This window comes from Podarcis gaigeae (genome assembly GCF_964106915.1).
Source record: "Podarcis gaigeae genome assembly, chromosome: 1".
Taxonomy (NCBI): Eukaryota; Metazoa; Chordata; class Lepidosauria; order Squamata; family Lacertidae; genus Podarcis; species Podarcis gaigeae.
In genome coordinates this window covers 96,014,990-96,034,336 of record NC_139678.1, presented here as the reverse complement: position 1 = coordinate 96,034,336, position 19,347 = coordinate 96,014,990, and the positions used below count along the sequence as shown (strand labels likewise).

The following is a 19,347-nucleotide window of genomic DNA, read 5'->3' as shown; positions in this document are numbered from 1 at the left end:
CAGCAGCGAAGGCTTCTTTGATCATTCCTCATGTAAAAAGCACAATGAGTTCATGCCCTCACTCTTGTTTCTCTGTGCTGTCATAATTATTAACAAGAACTAAAGATCAACGAGGCATAGAATAGACGTCACTGAAGGCATGTAAATCTAACAAAGGTACTCTGTTTGTTTGTTTTTAAGAAAAAAAGGTGGAGCCAATGAATTTATTTCTCAACCTTTAGAATACTTTCAATTTAGGCCAGTAGCCAGAAATTTTGTGATAAGATGTGCAATCATTGTATTACAACAACAACAACAACAACAACAACAACAACAACAACAACATCGTCATCATCATTTAATTAAAGAACTTTATGAAGTTAGGGCCTTGGGCTATCCTAGTGCCTCTGTGCTCATTGACCAAAACACTGGAAGGCAGGGTCGTTTTCCCTGAGAAAAAGCCACGCATGCCTTTCCCCCAAAGTAGAAGTGATACAAATATACATATCTATTTTTCGATTAAAGCTGAACATTAGGGCCCTAATCTAGGTTGTTTATGAGGAGGCCACACCGCTGTGGCTATTGTGAAGGAAAAGGGAAAAAAGCAAAAGCAGGAAAAGTGGAAACAAAGGAAATAACATTGTAAGAGGCTGTTGGCTCAGGCCAATGGCCCACCTATTCCGGCTCCTGCTCACTGTGGCCAACCCACAAGCAGGCCCTGAGCACAAGCAAACTATGTTCTCCTGCAGTTTCCAGCAAGTGGCATGCAGAAACATTACTGCCTCCATCCATGGAGATGGAGCATAGCCATAATGTTGTCCTATCAACCTTGGACAAGTTGCTGGCCACCAGTGCTTCATGTGGGAGTGAGTTACATAGTTTAACTATGTGCTGTGTGAAGAAGTACTTTCTTTTACCTGTGCTGGTCTTCCTTTGCTCTGCTCACCCACTTTATACATCCCTCCACCTGAAGAACTGTCTATTTATTCCTGCTCTCTGCTGCCCTGGTCCACAATTCCTGGACCTCTCCTGTTATTCCCCTGACTGCTAACCTTCTCAGGAGACTTTGGTGAAGTACCTTGCCTAAATAGTACATAGAGATGGTCCAGTTTCCATAGTGTGCTATCTTCTTTTGGACACTCCTGCAGAATATTAGGTTTGTGAGACAGATCTGGCCTTTGCAGAAGACACACTGGCATAGTTTAAGCAAAGCTTGTTCTTCTATATGCTTTGTTATTTTAACAATATTTTCCACCATTTTTTTCCAGCTAGCTGGCCTGTAATTTCCAGGATCACCCCTAGATCACCCTTTTTAAAAAATGGTGTTTGTCATAACAGGAAGCTATGCTTTGTTTCAGACATAACAATCTTGCTCCCATGGTTTATAGAACCAAGAATGATTGTTGTCCCATATACTGTGATGCAAGAGTTCCAGAGTTTTGTTTCACTAAAGTTTCCTGTGACTTTCAAACCAAGAAACTGCTTTAATCTATAAACTAGGCCAGGCATAGACAAACTCAGCCCTCCAGATGTTTTGGGACTACAAGCCCCATAACCCCTAGCTAACAGGACCAGTAGTCAGGGATGATGGGAGTTATAGTCCCAAAACATCTGGAGGGCTGAGTTTGTCTATGCCTGAACTAGGCTATGAAACAAGGATTGTGAAAGTCACTATACAATTTCCTCCCCCGCCTCCTTTTTCTTTTTTCTATGCAGTCAGTTCAGGGCTAGTAGCAGGACAAGCCAGGCACACTCAAGGAACCTGCTGTTGCTCCTGTTTGCTACTGTTCACTCTAAGGAAGTGCAGTGCCATAAACAAAGAAAATAGCAGCAAACTTTCCCTCTCCATCCAGGTAGCTGGGTGGATTGGGCCCCAAGGACAAGTCCAGCAAATTGATAGCGACAAAAGCATCAGAACATGTGGGATCATTCATTGAAGGCATCTTTCCGACGGCCCCTCAAAATCTGATCTGGCACTAAGTTAGATTTAGATATTGCTGAAGTTATTAGTAATGGGTTGGTTCTGCATATCTGTCATATATTTAAAATGATCTAGAATGCCCCATCATAATACAGTGATACCTCGAGTTAACCTGAAGCACCACTTCAGATAATGGGGCCTCCTGCTGCCACCACGCCGCCGGAGCACAATTTCTGTTCTCATCCTGAAGCAAAGTTCTTAACCTGAATCACTATTTCTGGGTTAGCAGAGTCTGTAACCTGAAGCATATGTAACCTGAAGCGTATGTTACCCGAGGTACCACTGTACCAGTTTTATACTATTTTGAATTCTATAGAGAGAGGAGTTTTCAGTACCACTGCCTTATTCTTACTAGAACGCTGCCCCCTCCCAAGTTTTCCACAGTATCCAATGCATTATAACAGCTATAGCATAACTTCAAGCTATCTTGCGGCAATTGGTTTAGGCCAACAGAAGGCAGGGAGATTTAATGCCTGTTAATCTGAGTTTTTTATTCTGCACCAACAAGGTATTTTATTGGCTTTTAAATTAAACACAGTCTCTCAAATTTACTGTTAATCTACCTTGAGTCTTCAGGGTTGTGTGGGTTATACATTTAATTAAATAAAAATATTGTTTTGGAACAAAATTCCAGTGGGCTGTCTCTTAGGTATTACAGACTGACACATTCACAGGGACAAATTACAATTTCAAAAAAACCCCACACCATTTGGACAATACTGTGTGCCAAAATTAGCATCCGGGACTATAAAACAAGACAAAAACACTGCATTACAGTCAGATTTTCTTCTTATCTATATTCTTGGCTTTGACCTTCACTGAGAGTATGAAATGTTGCACATGCAAGGTTCTTCCTTAGATTCTTCAGAAGGCACCAAACTGCTTGGTTGTACATTCAGCAAGTGAAAAATGAGTTGTTAGTAACCTTGCACGATACTGTAGAGGTTAGTCTTTCATGGGGCAGAAGGAAGGCTGTGTGTGTAAACTTTGTCATTTTTATAAGCACAAGTAATTGCTCATCTCTCTTCCTCAGGGGGAAAAAAGCATCCTTTGCTTTTGCAGAGATGTGAATAAACATGGTGGGGAGAAGGGGTGGCAAGCGGTTAGGCAGGCAGGGAAACCCCAACCCAAAACACTTTATGTTTTGGCTCAGATGCTTAGGAATTACCACAAGCCTCCAAGGGAAACTGTTATATTCTCATTCAAGCCATAATACGATAGTGCATAAAATCCTTCCACTCTGTTTAATGTGCTGGTACAACCAATACAACCTGAGTATGACAAACTGAGAGAGACCGAATAGGCTATGCATAGCAACTACTACTGCTTTATAAATGGGCAGAGTGGGCTTAAGTAATGCAGTGTGAACTTTTATGTAGGCCAGTAAAGCAAATGCTCTTATAACACAGGAAGCAATATTTTCTATTAGACTGAGCAGCTGCTCCATCTTAGAACCTATTCAGTGGTCAGGGGCTTAGTGTGCTTTCAGAATACTGCAAATCTAATCAGAAGGCAAGGAGAGCGGTAGTTTCATTCCCCCCCCCCCCATCCAATTACTGTACCCAAACCACAACAGCCATTAGATGGCACATACTTTTAAGAGAAGCATTTGCTTCTCTTAGTGTCCATCTATAGCTTCAGCTTTTAACATAGTAAAAAACAAACAGTCTTTCACTTATATTTCTACACTTTCCCCCTCCCTCCTCCTGTCTGCAAAAGGTGGCATGGTCCAGCCAAACATAAACACTTTTAAGTTATAAAATATGCTAAGTTGATTTGTATCTCTATCTGTACTGTATATTTCTATATATATATTGAATTGTGGTTGCCTATGGCTCTGAGTAATAAAGAACCACTATCAATAAGTCCCAGTAATTTACAAGAAAGAGTTAAGGTCACCACTGAATCATTCCATGCACATTAGTAAGACTTTCAGCGCATGGATACACATGTCTACTCAGATGGTAAGCCCCACTGAGTTCAATGGGGTTTATTCCCAGGTAAGTCGGTCTAAAACTGCAGCCTTAAAAGTGCATGTTTAGGTTGGATTTTGTTCTACACAGTCCCAAAGGATTTGAGTTTTTAGACTCTACAGAAGCACAAAACCAAAGTAGAAGTCATTTTTCCTAAGGTTGCAGCTGAAACTACATTATTCAAAAATCATGGTTGCAAATAAAAATATTGCATATTGATGTAATGCAGCGTAGAACACATGTATCCAAAATGTTGATTATCCTAATGCCTTGTTGCCCCACACAGCATTTAAGACATCATATAAGCAGATAATCCTACACCCAAGCCGGCTTATTACAAAAACCCATGGCGGTGCTCATGTTAAAATAAAAACAATTATCACAATTTATTAAATAGCATTCACACCAGCAAAACAGTCGCAGCAAAGTAAACGTAGCGTATTAAGTGCCAACAGCATAACTCTACCTCACTGGCACAGAACAGAAGAAACTTGGCAGTCCCTTTCCCCTTAACAATTCTTCCTTTTTATGACTCAACAACACTCCCTCAGGCAACAGGATTCCAAACTCAGCTCATTACTATCTGCATCTTTATTGAGGATTTTAAAATACATTCTAGAGAGCGGCATTCAAAGTACAGCGGAGAACACCGGATCATTTACTCACTCCAAGATTAATATGCATTCATCTTATGATTCTTTTAAAATGTTAAGTGTTGGTTTTTTTTTAAATGTTAAGTTTTAAGGTCTAAGCAAACCTTGTCTCACAGCAGCCTCTCCAGAGAGACCAATTAACCCATAGAACCTGAGTCATCTGATGAGTTAAAGACTGCTGCTGTTGTTAGGAGTGCTCAAATATTTATATCTGTATCTAATGCTGACCCCTGTTAACCATTTCCATAGTCACTTATATTTCAAGACTCCATTCCGGGTACCCCAATTACTTGTATGAGTCACAGGATATAGGTGATTCATTGGGACCAAGACCAACTCATTTACAAAAACAGTACTGGCATGAACAAGGTTAATTACCAAAAGGATTTTTTTGTCATTAAATTAATGGCACAAAAGAGGATTCCCAGCATCTGTTTATACACTGACATTTAAATGGTAATTGTCAGTGGAACATAAGCATATGGCTAGTTGCGTTCCGAGTGGACAAAAATGCACATGACTAAGTTTTAAAATTTTAGCTTTTCATTTACCTGACCTGGCTTTATATACCATAGTTAGGGATAAGTTGCGTCATTAGTCTCCTATCACCTTTCTGCATTATTTATATTTATAAAACCGGCATCATAAAATCCCCCAGTGGAGAGTTTATTTTTTAAATGTTATACAGTTCCATACCATGTGGCCACTTTTCATTTGCAGCTACTTGAATGTTCTTCAGCAAAGAGACAAGGCAGTGTGGTGGGAGAAAAGACTTTGAAAAGAAACCAGGAGAAAAGGGTAGAAAAAGATCTAGGGATATTGGAGTACTGTTTAAGAAAAGGGAGGAATCTGAATTAAAGAATCTGAATAAAGAATTACATGGACTCAATTTATGGTTGAATAAAAATTTGCAGTACTAAGGAGCTTTAGGTTACTTCCAATACAGAAATGCACACAGCCTATGTCCCAATAATCCTATATTCCAATATAGGGGTGGGGGACGCGGGTGGCACTGTGGGTTAAACCACAGAGCCTAGGACTTGCTGATCAGAAGGTCGTCGGTTAGAATCCCCACGACGGGGTGAGCTCCGTTGCTCGGTCCCTGCTCCTGCCAATCTAGCAGTTCGAAAGCACGACAATGTGATAAATAGTAGATAAATAGGAATCGCTCCAACGGAAAGGTAAACGGCGATTCCGTGCGCTGCTCTGGTTCACCAGACACGGCTTAGTCATGCTGGCCACATGACCTGGAAGCTGTACGCCGGTTCCTCGGCCAATAAAGTGAGATGAGTGCTGCAACTCCAGAGTCTGCCACGACTGGACCTAATGGTCAGGGGTCCCTTTACCTTTACAATGGTAAAGAATGTTCTATGCATATACAAGTTCCAATATTGCCCTGGAAAATATTTCTGCATAAGATCCTTGGAGAGCTGCTGCCAGTCAAAGCTGACAGTGCCACTGGGCAAGGTGAACAGTACAGACCTGTAGATTCATAGTTCACATACGTTTTATCATATACGCAAGAAGTATGTCACCATAGAGGTGAGCCATTGATAACGAAGGTGGCTAACCTGTGGCACCGCAACTTTTGCTGAGCTACAGCTGCCATCAGCCCCCACCAGCATGGCCAATGGTCAAGAATAATGGGTGCTGTTGTTCAATATCTGGAGGGCACCTCTTTCGCTGCCCCTGAGGGAACCCCTACAGACTCTGTATGAACTATATGGTCAATTGAACAGAAGAAGGTAATTTTCACTTATTCCTCTTAAAACCTCATTGACCATTGGACCCACTATTGGTCTTGTCTTCTTAATCCACTGGAGCCTGTCTTCACATGCAATGGAAGTACCTAATTCACCAAAGGCTTGATATTCATCAGTTACCCGCACTTGGTTTAGCTGGCCAGTCAAAGAAGTTTCCCGGGGTGGGACTGCTGTTTCAGGCTGACAGCTTCTAGGAGCCACAGGTGAGAGCTGAGTACAGGATAGGGGCCAAAGCTGGACAAACTATCCCAGAAGGAGCACAACATGTCCCCCCACCAGAGGTACTACCCCCCTGCCCTAATACCCCATACACCCTGTAATGTAATTCTTTAAATCATGTGTATAGTATACCTGACCCATTCCAGTTTGTATCTCACCTTGAATGCTTCAACCTAGTCAAAGTTACAAAGAATTACACTGGCCATCAGGCTACAGTTCATATATATGCTAAACAACAAAGCACCTAATGATGGCAAATGGCAATGGAGCTGGTACATCATCCCTTTACATTTCTCTTCAGAGGTTATGCTTTGTTTACTCAAGGACAAATATTTGTAACAGCTAATTAGAAGCAAATTATATTGATAATGCTGGAAGTATCACAATTCATTAATCAGAGACATAATTATTGACTCTGCTTTACCTTTGTCAATATTTACAAAGGAAAATAAATTAGTGCATTAACTGAACCAACTATCAACACACTCGGGTCTATGCCTATGTCTATATTTTAAAAAACTCTGAATTTCATTTGACTGCTTTGTAGTTTCAAATGTCACAACTTCCTTGAAAGAGAGTCACATTCTAGAAGATATAACTGCTATATTATTGCACTCCTATTTCTTCTGGCATCTTTCCAAAATTCATATTGTAAAATAGCTGCAAAGGAAGCATTTATTTATATTTTATCCTGCCCTTTTCCCAAGGACATGGAGCATATCTGGTTCACACACACCCTGCTCCATTTATCTCCATCATAGTCCTCTTAGGTTATACTGAGAGAGTGCAGCTTGCAGCCAGCCTTCCAGTAAGGTTCATGGTTGAGTAGAGCATTGAACCAAGATCACCTTACGCTTGGTCTAGTACTCTAATCACACCACTACATAGGGTCAGATCACTTGCCTACCTTGCAATTACAGTGGAACCTTGGTTCTCGAGCTTAGTCCATTCGGCTCCCGAAACCATTCAAAAACCAAGGCACGGCTTCCGATTGGTTGCAGGAGCTTCCTGCACTCAGGCAGAAGCTGCGTCAGATGTTTGGCATCCAAAAACTGGAACACTTCCGGGTTTTCAGCATTCGGGAGCCAAAACATACGAGTACCAAGGCATTCAAGAACCAAGGTACGACTGTAGTTGGCTGTTTGATAACAGCTCCAACTTTACACATGTTCCATGGTGAGCTGGGGAGAGCTACATTATAATAATAATAATAATAATAATAATAATAATAATAATAATAATAATATTTTTTTATTTATACCCCGCCCTCCCCAGCCAAGGCCGGGCTCAGAGCGGCTTACAAGCAATAATAAAAACAAGATGAATGATTACAAACTTAAAAACAAAAATAAAACAACAATTAAAATAATGGAACATTAAAATATTAAAATGTAGCCTCATCGCAGGAGGAGAAGGAAAAGAAGGGGGAAAAAGAGAGAGAGAGAGGGGGGGGGGGAGGGAGGGAATCAAAGTGGCTCCAAGCCAAAGGCCAGGCGGAACAACTCTGTCTTACAGGCCCTGCGGAAAGAAATCAGATCCTGCAGGGCCCTGGTCTCATGAGGCAGAGCGTTCCACCAGGCCGGAGCCAGAGTTGAAAAGGCCCTGGCTCTGGTCGAAGCCAATCTAAGTTCCTTAGGGCCCAGGACCACTAGGGTGTTGTTATTTATGGACCTTGAGGCTCTCCGTGGGGCATACCAGGAGAGGCGGTCCCGGAGGTACGAGGGTCCTAGGCCGTGAAGGGCTTTAAAGGTCAAAAGCAGCACCTTAAATCTGACCCTGTACTCCATGATGATGATGTATAGTAAATGATGTTATATTTGCCAGAATGCCTTTGAGTCCCTCCTTCCATGTCAAATAATTTCCATTTCCATCTGCTGGTTCCTTAGCTTCACCAACGAATCCGAGAGTTAACTAGGGCAAGGTGCCACGTACACCCGTGTGTGCTCATCTCCTGTCCAGCCAAGTTCTCCTTACCTCTTGCAATCTAACCGCCTTTACATGACAGCCTCAGGAAAAATTCTGTTGCCAATGTTCAGGTCTGCACAGATGTATCTGAAGAATGTAGCCACTGCAGCATAACTAACTGCTCTGCAGATGATAGAACTAAATGCAACTACAGCTCTCGGGGGCTAGATGTCCTGTGTGCATAAAGCCAGCAAAATTATAGAATCGGTACCATAATTGTGATTAGCTTAAAGCGTTTAAAGGACAGATGTTTTCCCTAAGAATTTCTGATTTAGCAAAGTTCATAGCAAAGTCATAATGGTTGCCTTTGGATGGAGTTTACTGGCCAGTGGTTCCCAGCACACATTTTCACACACCGTCCAAAAACGCTTGCAATCCAAATGAAGGTCCTCCAGGTCTTTCCAGTTACCGATCTACTCAACTGCTTCCCAATGTTTTGTATAAATTTAGCTCTTGCCAGGTTTCATTCGTCAAAAGCTTATAAATTTTAGATACAGCTTTTTCTTCTTTTTACCACTGCTGCGTAAAAAGAAAAAGAAAGGTCAATGAAATAGCTGTTGGTTGAAATGAAGGGGGAGTGGAAAGTGTGGAATTTACAACTTTTTGTGGCTGTATAAACACACATACAACTGAGTGCTGGGGCGTTAAGGAATTTTGTAGATGTGATGCCACAGGGACCATGTCACTTTGTCAGCCGCATTCTGCATCTCACTCCAAATCACAGCAAGTTCATAAATTGGGGATAGTGTCACGCTCTCAGTAATAAAATGTGTTATTGAAAGAGAAACACTGCTATAAGGGAAGGTAGCATACTGATGCTTGCTACAAGGGAGTAACAACAGCATATCTTGTTTGCAGTATGAACTGCTTGCTTAGAAAATCCCTAAGCTCCTTTATCTCAAATAAAGCTACAACAGAGCTAACACAAAGTAATGACTCTCAAAGCAAATACTCAAACATTTGCTTACTTTAATGAACACCACTACTGAATTTGCAATTGTGTGAAATCAGAATTTTTTTTTAATTTGCACTCCTCAATATTAATTTCAGCTGTACATTCCATACTTATTACTTTGAGTGAAGCTCTGCTAAAAGTATGTTCTTAGCCAATTTCGTTTGCTTGCAAAGTTTTTTCTTATAGTACACACATTGCTATTGATTTCTCTTTTTAATATTATGAATTTACCAGTACCTTGCAAAAAGATGTTCCAGCAGCACTGGAAGTAACACAAACTGTTATTTAATATTGACTATTTTATATACACTACACAATTCTTTACAGTAGTACCTCGGGTTACAGACGCTTCGGGTTACAGATGCTTCAGGTTACAGACACTTCTGGTTACAGACTCTGCTAACCCAGAAATATTACCTCGGGTTAAGAACTTTGCTTCAGGATGAGAACAGAAATCGCACAGTGGCGGCGGGAGGCCCCATTAGCTAAAGTGGTGCTTCAGGTTAAGAACAGTTTCAGGTTAAGAATAGACCTCCAGAACGAATTAAGTTCTTAACCCAAGGTACCACTGTACTTGGAAAGGTAGTGCCAGAAGCCCTAGTGTACATGCAGTCTGCCTCTCACAGGAGACAGAATATGCACATGGTGCAGCAATCAACTCCACAGTCACCTGGTACATGTAGGTTGGGGTTAGACATTTAGCCTGAGGGCCACACTCCTGCATGGGCAACCTTCCAGTGGCCGCTTGACAGTGATGGCTGTGGCATAAAGTTAGATAAAAATAAGCAAGAAGTAACTTTTTCATGTCATCCTCCCTGCTGATTCAGCCTTTATATTAAAGTTGAACTGACTGCAATTTATTTTAGAACTTAAAAATTAAAATTCATTTTAAAATCTATGGGTTTTTAAAAATCAGTGAAGAATGATCAAACCCTTATTCATACACACAGATTATTAAAGCCAAGGTTTCAATACCTGTGACATTTGAGACCACAAAGTAGTTAAATGAAATTCGGAGCTCAATATCCCCATACCAAAGAAACTGCCCCAAAGTATAATGCCATAATAATAAAAGATCTGTTCAAGGGCATGAGACAGAAGAAAGAATATAGATGTAAAATACAAGCAATGCTCTAAAGATTCATGCAGATTTCTTTTGTCCAGTTGCCTTTTATTTTGACAAAGGATATGTCTTCATTGCTGAAAATGTACTTTCCAAAACAAATCCACATTTAAATTCAGAGGTGCAACCATTCAATTGGGTGTGCAAACAAAGTTTTGTTGTTGTTGTTGTTTTAAAGACAAAATTCAGCCAGCACAGCATAAACCAAATAAAGCAGATGTTGTCTATTGCAAGCTGACTGCAGAATTCAATGAATAACCAATTGCTCAATACATATACCCAATGAGACAAAACATGATATGAGATGTCATGTCATAAAGATTCCTGCCAGAAAGACAGGCCTGAGATATTTCTTTTTTAATACCGAACCAATCACCACGGTAGGACTCAACAAAGCTTTTTCAAAGAGAGTAGAAATAAATGCATCCTCTTAAGACAGTCAGCCATCTTGATAAACATCAAATGAAGCAATGGTGGGATAACATTTTTTTCACACAGTAACCAAGCAATAAACGTGAAATCATTACAAAGTAAGTTAATGAATTAAAGCAAGGGGCGGGGAATGACAGCCGGAGTATCATGTGAAAACTGGATAGTGCAGTTTACTCTGAAAGATATGCTGTACAAGCCTATGCATGTCTACTCAGAAGTAAGTCAAACAAAGTTCAATGAGATTTACAAGACGAACGCCTCGCAAGACGAAAAACCCGCTAGACGAAAGGGTTTTCCGTTTTGGAGGCGCTTTGCAAAACGAATTTCCCTATGGGGTAGCTTCACAAGATGAAAAAATCTTGCGTCCCCCGGCGGGTTTTTTTTGCTTTTTTCGCCCTTTTCCTAAGCCGCTAAGCCACTTATCAGCTGTTCCGCTGATAAGCCGCTTAACAGCTGATCGCTGGAAGCCGCTTGACAGCTCTAGCACTAATCCGCTAAGCTGTCAATGGGCTTGCTTCGCAAGACGAAAAAACCGCTAGACAAAGAGAATCGCGGAACAAATTCTTTTCGTCTAGCGAGGCACCACTGTACATATCCAGGTATGCGGAAGCTACCAGCATGAGTTTGACCAAACTGCGGGAGGCAGTGGAAGACAGGAATGCCTGGCGTGCTCTGGTCCATGGGGTCACGAAGAGTCGGACACGACTAAACGGCTAAACAACAAGAAGTGGACATAGGATTGTAGCCTATGTAGGAAAGACAAGACAAGATTTTCACCAATATAACTAGTATATCAACTGCATGTTGACCCAGAGTTTGTGATGAGCAAAACTCACATTCTAAGCCACAGTCAAACAAGTTAGGAACATTCATCAGGCTCTCATGCCTGCCTTCCATCTCTTTGCCCCCTTTCTCTCTCTGCCTCTTTGTCTATGTGTGAGAAGAGGAAGATTATACAAAATACAAACACACTCACAGGCAACCATGCCTCATACACATACCTGAGTGCTGTTTCAGATCAGGCTTTTAATGCTTCGTTTATGCAACTTTCAGAGGGGTCAAGATGATGTTGTAAGCCAATTGCAATCCACCTGTGTTTTCCCACTGCTTATTACAAGTTTTTTTCTTTCTTCAGTAACTCCATAAAAGAGAAAGAGCAGAACAGCAGCACAACCTCTCCAGGTGTGAATAGGAAAATGTGCAGCTGGGGCACAGAGGGAGGAATTATCCCTGGGAGAGGTGGATGGCATGTCTGGAATGGCCCTACATTCTCTATTACTTGATGTGCATTTCTGGTTTCAGAGCTATTTCATATCTTGGGCCTCGAAGTCATTTCCATGGATCAACTGGCTCTCATTCTTAATTAATTGCTTCCTGGAATTAGGATTCCTCAACCCACACACTTCAATTAGCTATTTAACGAGTAGATTTCATTGAAAACAGCAGCACTTGCTTGCAAGTACAGAATGTAGGTTGTGGCTGTCACCCTGAAAGCGTGCAATCGCTAACCCTTTGAGGAATACTTCGTTTTGTTATTTTTATTTAAACCACAACACAATGAACAAGCAAATAAAACCAGGCTGCAAAGATTCTAGCTCGTTCTAAAACTGACTAGGATTGGGTTGTCTGATTAGACCTGCTTATTGTCCTGCTCTGCAAGCACTCTTTAAAAACTCTCATTGGCTCCAAGTCTTCCGGCAAGGTTCGTGGTTAAGTGGACTGTTGAACCAAGATCACCTAAGGCTTAGTCTGGCACTCTAATCACACCACCACATGCAGTAGGCTCTTTGAGAAGAGGCTGATGATCTGCAGGCATGCTGCAGTTGTAAACTGTATTGTAGACCCTGCATTGGGTGGTGAGATCTCCACGCCTGCCCCTTCCAACTCTCTAATTCTAAGTGCAGCCAAACCCTACACAGATCTGGGCTAGGTATCTGGGCTTCCCACTGATGGCTGGTCTTCCAGACAGGCTTGAACTCTTGCCCTTTTTAAGAGATGACGTTGACAACCTGAAGTCATACAGGGGACAGTTCATGGACGCACGATACGATACGATACGATACAATACAATACAATAATTTTTATTGTCATTGTCCCATACAGAACAATGAAATTGAAAATCTACATCAGACATTCAGAAACCAACAAGCCTGCTATCCCAACTATCCCAGCCAACATTCTCAGGATCCCCAATTCTATGCAATGGAGGGAATAGAAATGATCCTTTCCACAGAAGGCCAATACCTCGCACTGCATTGAAATCAAACCTGGGAAGAGGAGAAAACAAGCTATAGTTGTTTTGAAACCTTTCCCCCGCTCCTCTCCCCTTGGCTTTCCCATCCAAACCACGTTCATGGAAAGGCAAAAAGGCTACAGGCGCTTCGTGAATGCTTTCTGGATACAATGCAAAAGACTGAACAGACTAAATATGGGCTGCAACAATAACTGGCAATTATATTTCCTTGTCACCCCTTTCTCACACTGGAAAAAGAGGGTAAGATGGTTATGTCTCAAGTTCCACAATAGCTGTTGTAATTAGTCACACTGTGTTCAGACATCTCTGTTAACATTCCCTGGCTCCTATGTCTGAGGCTTTGGTGTTTCAACTGGAGGTTCACCTGCATAGTTCTCCAGCTTTTGTTACCCCAGGATATGCAGGGCAACATTCATGAAGACCAGATAAAAGTAGTTAAGAGCACAGCCTTCGCTACCCCCAGCCCCTGCCTATGGGTCACACAAACCCCATGTACAAAAAGACAGAAATGGAAAGGAATAATATTCTGGAAAAATTATAATGGTAAAATTTAGGAGCCAAAAAGACAGAGCGAGTTACATTTAAACAGCAATGCTGCTAAAAGTATACAAATCTAAAGCATATTCAACAGGTGTCTGAACAGGTTTTAATGAAAAAGATTCTAACAGAAGAAATGCAAGAACGTGAAAGCCCTGCAGAATCAGGCCAAAGGCCCATCTCATCCAGTGCTATTGTTTTCAGTGGCCAACCAAATGTCCATGGGAAGTCCAAAAGTATGAACTGAGTGTAACAGTGCTCTACTCACATAGGATTCTCAGCAACTGCTATTCAGAGGCATACAATCTTCCACAGTGGAAGTAGAATATAGGCATAATCACTCCTGCTTTCTGCTGAAAGGTGGTTTCTAAGGGCCTTCACCATTTCATAGCCTTTTGGGTCAGGTCTACCTTGAACCATGATACCAGTTAAGAGAAAGGCAGATTCCCTTGCTCCCACCCCATACATTCTCTCTCTCTCTCTCTCTCTCTCTCTCTCTCTCTCTCTCTCTCTCACACACACACACACACACACACACACACACACACGAGGGACTAAAGAGCAGAATTTTGTGACTGTCAAATGCCTCAGCACACTATACCATTATGAGCTCAGATGCTTCTCAAACTGTTCTTCCAACCTTCCACATGCTATCCCCTTCTACAGATACACACAAGGGGAATCTTATGTGTTTACTAGTGTTTACTACTGCGGTCTCAACACAGATAAACGGTAAGCCAAATAATCACATATTGATTTAACTGAGGTGGAAGTAGCCTTAAATTCCATCATATATTTACTTTTTAAAGACTTCGTCCTGATCTTTTCTGAATGTGGGTTATAAGACTATTGTGCAGAGCATTTGTTGGAAGGCTAGGATGATTTACTTGGAACATCAAGTAAAGGCATACATACCAGCTGCAAACCAAGACTGGACATAGGCTACTATGCAACAAATACTAGGGCAAAACAAGAAAACAGCAAAGTAATTATCATAGCTACCTCAATGCCTAGATTCACCACAGATTTCCAGAGAAGCTAGCTAGATTCCACTTTAAATGTATGTTGTGATAGCTTTCTAGTAATGCCCAGATAGCAATTTATTTTCCTCAGCAATGCCAGGCAAGCAAAATCAACAAATGAATAGTATTTTGGGGTGTTACAAATCCACCTCTATGTTATGTTAGCTTATAGATTATATTTATTCTATTATGGGTTTAAAGATCCTCACTCAGTTTCATAGATTTCATTCTTCTGCACTAAATTCTCCAATTTCACAGACCCAAAAAGTGTTAAAATAAGTTTATCTGGAGCCTTTAATTTGGATGAATGTAATTTATACTCCCCAAAATGTTGAAGCGTAACAGAGGGCAAGAAGGACAAATGGGAAAGCATTTTTCGCAATGATCAGTAAACAGAAGCAAATTGGAAGCACCGCTTGAAACATTGCTGACTTCTGCAGTATAGAAATGAGCTTATGTTCAATACATTCTGGGTTTTCACTTTATTCATACTGTTAATGATTTAATCCCCCATCATATTCATTCAGATCAGCATGCTAGGGTCATATTCTATATCCAATTAAGCAAAGAACACATTAATTATAGATGGATGATCAACAACAGCAGTGTTCTCGTGTATGTGCGCAGGTGGTACGAAGTCTTGCTTTATCTATATCTAAGCTGCAGGCTTTCAACAGCACAGTGATTCCGTCCACAGTAAATCCTATTACTAAGCACTATGGGAGGTTCGTTCCCCAAAAGTGCAATCTTCTACACATTCAGCAATGCAGAAGCATTGGATTAGGCTACAGGAGCTATATACTTAATTTTTTACCTCTTTTGTGCATTTGGTCAAGGTAGCAGTTGAACTGCACTCAAAACTCATGTTTTATCATCAGCAAAATGCTCTCACTTACTCACACACCAAAGCAACAGTTTATGATTAACCAACATAACCATTCAAAAGCAATCTCTTCTAGCTACAGGACGCCGCTTGAGTTATGAGTCTGAACAAAATGGGCCTTCAGACATAGATTGAACCACCTCAACATGAAATGAAAATCCAGTAAATTGATCCAAACATGAAAATTTTAGAGACAACAATGCAATGTACTAGCCATAAAGGGAAAACTTATTACGCACTGCTAGCCACTGAAGCATTACTGGTAACAAATCAAGTGGCACAATTTATACTTTCTTGTCAAAAGGCACAATACTATTTTCTTCCCTTCAAAACTGTGAAAGCAAATGCTTATATGCATTTTGATCTGGGTTTTGACAGTTGCAAAAACAGACTTTGTGCGGTATTCTTACGTGCTTACCCTTTTTCAAGCAGCTGGCCAAAGCAGCAACACTAGCAATATTCTGGAATAAGGCCTCAGAGAGAGGAAATTAAGTTGTGGCTGCCTCCTTATGGCTCATATTAGTCACTTCCCTTGAGTTCAGTCAAGATAGGGTCACCAAACAGCCTTTATTCTGAATGACATCTCTAGGTTCTACAAAATAACCATGCTATACCCATATATTACCAAAGAAAAAATTAGAGACTCCACAGTTCAGGGATGAGGAACCTGTGCTCCCCCAAATATTGTTGGACTCCAGCTTCCATCAGCCCCAGACAGCATGGCTGATTGTCAAGGATGATGGAAGTTGTAGTTAAAACAGCATTTGGAGGGCCATAGGTTCCCTTTTGCTCCATAGTTCATTCCTCATAGTTTTGAAATATATGGTTTTTACCCTCTCAGGCAACCCTAATACGATCAGAATTGCCTTAAAAAAAAAAATCAACTGTCAAATTTTGACAAGTTGTTAGATAACAGTACAAGAAAAGAGTGCTTGTTTAACATTTTCTTCATGCTAGCATATTCTTTGGTAAGACCAGCCCTGTGCAGGTTGATGTAAGTGAAGCAAGACTGACTCCATTTTGGTTGAAGTCTGAGCCCATCTCTATATAAACAACAACAACAACAATTTATTATTTATACCCCACCCATCTGGCTGAGTTTCCCCAGCCACTCTGGGCAGCTCCTAATCGAGTGTTAAAACAATACAGCATTAAATATTAAAAACTTCCCTAAACTTCCCTCAGATGTCTTTTAAAAATAGGATGGCTGCTTATTGCCTTGACATCTAATGGGAGGGCGTTCCACAGGGTGGGCGCCACTCCCAAGAAGGCCCTATGCTGAGAAGGCAGTAAGTGTGTGCTTAAAGCAAGAACAAGAAGCAGCTAAGCACAGAGCTAAGCAGCAAAAGCTTAAATGACCTTTAGATAAGGAAATATATCTTTGCAAATAGATATTGTGGTTTTCATGACAGTTTGGACTGACAGGTAGGAACTTTCCACCTGGGATCTTCCTCCTGAGATGTTGTTTAGTCAATAGTATAAAAGCTTGCTTCTAAATGTAATCAGCGTTCAGCTTCTGACCTATGCTGCACCCTTCTCACCCAGGTGTGGAAAAATATCTCCTGAAGAGAATTGTCCTGATCTCACTCCTGTTGCTATCTGGGGGAAAGTCGGCTCAGCAGAGCAATGGGTGGTTCTTTTCCCACAGCAAGGTCAGTCAAAATCTAACATCAGATTTCAGGATATAAGAGCATTCTAGAAGCAGTGCATCAACAGATCACCCTACCAAAGAGATACATCCCAAATTTTAAGCGAAATTATACAAAGAAATGATAAGGAAGAAAAGGAATTTAGAAAAGTTTTTGAAATTCCTGATTGAACCCCATGGCTAGTCCTATCCATTATAAGTTACTGTAAGTTGTGATCTTGCTCTCTGGAGAGTTTTGGGGGATGACCTTTTAAGCTAGCTCTAGTATACATACCTTCCCCTGAAGTCTTTATATTTTAGTCTCACTCCTTGGATCTCTATAAATCTTTGTGGGAAACAGAGTAAAATGTGCAGTAAATTCAATTTACTCTTCTCCAAAACTGTTCAGAGAGCCAGTTACAGTAATTTATGATGGATGGACACCAGAAAATCAGGACTGTCCCTATTGAACAGGAAGGAGTGGTTCATATATAAGAATTATTAGCATGGGCAAACGTTAGGGAAAGGACCTGGAAACACACATTCTTGTGTTGGTTCTCTGTGGGCAGCAACATGCATTACTAAAACCATTTTGTGATCAACAAGTCAGTTCGAAATCAAAATTAAGCCAGTGCTTCTTGATTTGGAATTAAAGATAAGAAATAAACCTTGCTAAGCCTGAAAGCAGACAAAAGAGGATAAACATATGGGCAATTTTTTAAAATTGGGTAGTACAGAAATATGCAAATAGTGCACCATTCACACTGATGATTTACGGTGGCAGTTTACATTTAACTCCACATGGAAATAAGAGATAAATCAAGTGATGAACTGCCACCAGTGGGCTTGACACGTAAAGCACTTTTACCCATGAGTTACTTGCTGAGTTGGCACTAAATTAAAGCTTATCTGGCAAGATTATGAATTAACGACAGTAGAAAAAGGCCAGGCAAGACAGCTAAGCAAATCTCACTGGCAAAGAAGAACCTATATACTTCTGAGGGGGAGGAATGGACATCTAGTTGATATGTTATATCTTGCTGTAGTTACAGAAGTTATGTCCTACACAAAACATATCCCTTTTCATCTAGTCTAAAACCACCAACACTAAATGTGTCCTTCATGCCCACTGTGCCCATCTTGTTCTCCACACATTATTCTATGTAAAAAGAGCCTACGTGCATTGAAGTTTGGATACTTGATCTAGCTCGGATCTAGATCAAGTGCATATGGAAAGAACCTATGTGTACAAGGTGTACATACATTGGCTCTAATCATGAAGTTACAAGGACTGCAGAGGCAAAAGGAGGAACATTATTTATTTATTTATTTATTCATTCATTCATTCCTTCCTTCCTTCATACACACATACATACATACATACATACCCCATCTTTTCCCCTGACAAGGAAAACACAGGGGGGAAACATTTTAAAAACCACAATTAAACACTGACAGAAGGTGGTCCATATATATATGAAAATAAAGAACCTTGGAATGTGCATGAGTGTTTAGAGTGCCTTTTCAAGAAGTGAGTTAGGCTAAATAGAGCATGCAGCATGGGACATAGAATCACAGAACTGTAGCATTGGAAGGGACCTCATGGGTCATCTAGTCCAACCCCAGCATTGCAGGAATCTCGGCTAAAGCATCCATGATAGATGGCCCTCCAACCTCTGCTTAAAAATCTCCAACGAAGGCGAGTCCACCACCTTCTGAGGGAGTCCGTTCCTAACTAGCATATCCATTTTTACTTAATTAGAGGGACTGTGACTCCATTCCTCCTCTACAGACAGAATGTAAGAACACCTGGATAGCTCTGCTATCCTTTGTGAAAGCGCCTTGAACGACTCTAATCAACACAGAAATTCATGATTATGGTATTCAAATGTTCTGCTGAGGGAGCCACCACCAAAAACTACTCATTCAACCTGAGTAGACAACAGAACTGTGCAAGATAATATAAATAGAAGGCTTCCCA

At 40.9% G+C, this 19,347-nt stretch overlaps 1 protein-coding gene across 3 annotated transcripts in view; it reads right to left on the bottom strand.

Annotated features, from left to right (window-relative positions):
* GPR39 (G protein-coupled receptor 39) overlaps window positions 1–19,347 on the bottom strand; it is a 127,907-nt gene that overhangs the window by 5,427 nt on the left and 103,133 nt on the right. The gene's annotated exons all lie outside the window — the stretch shown is intronic.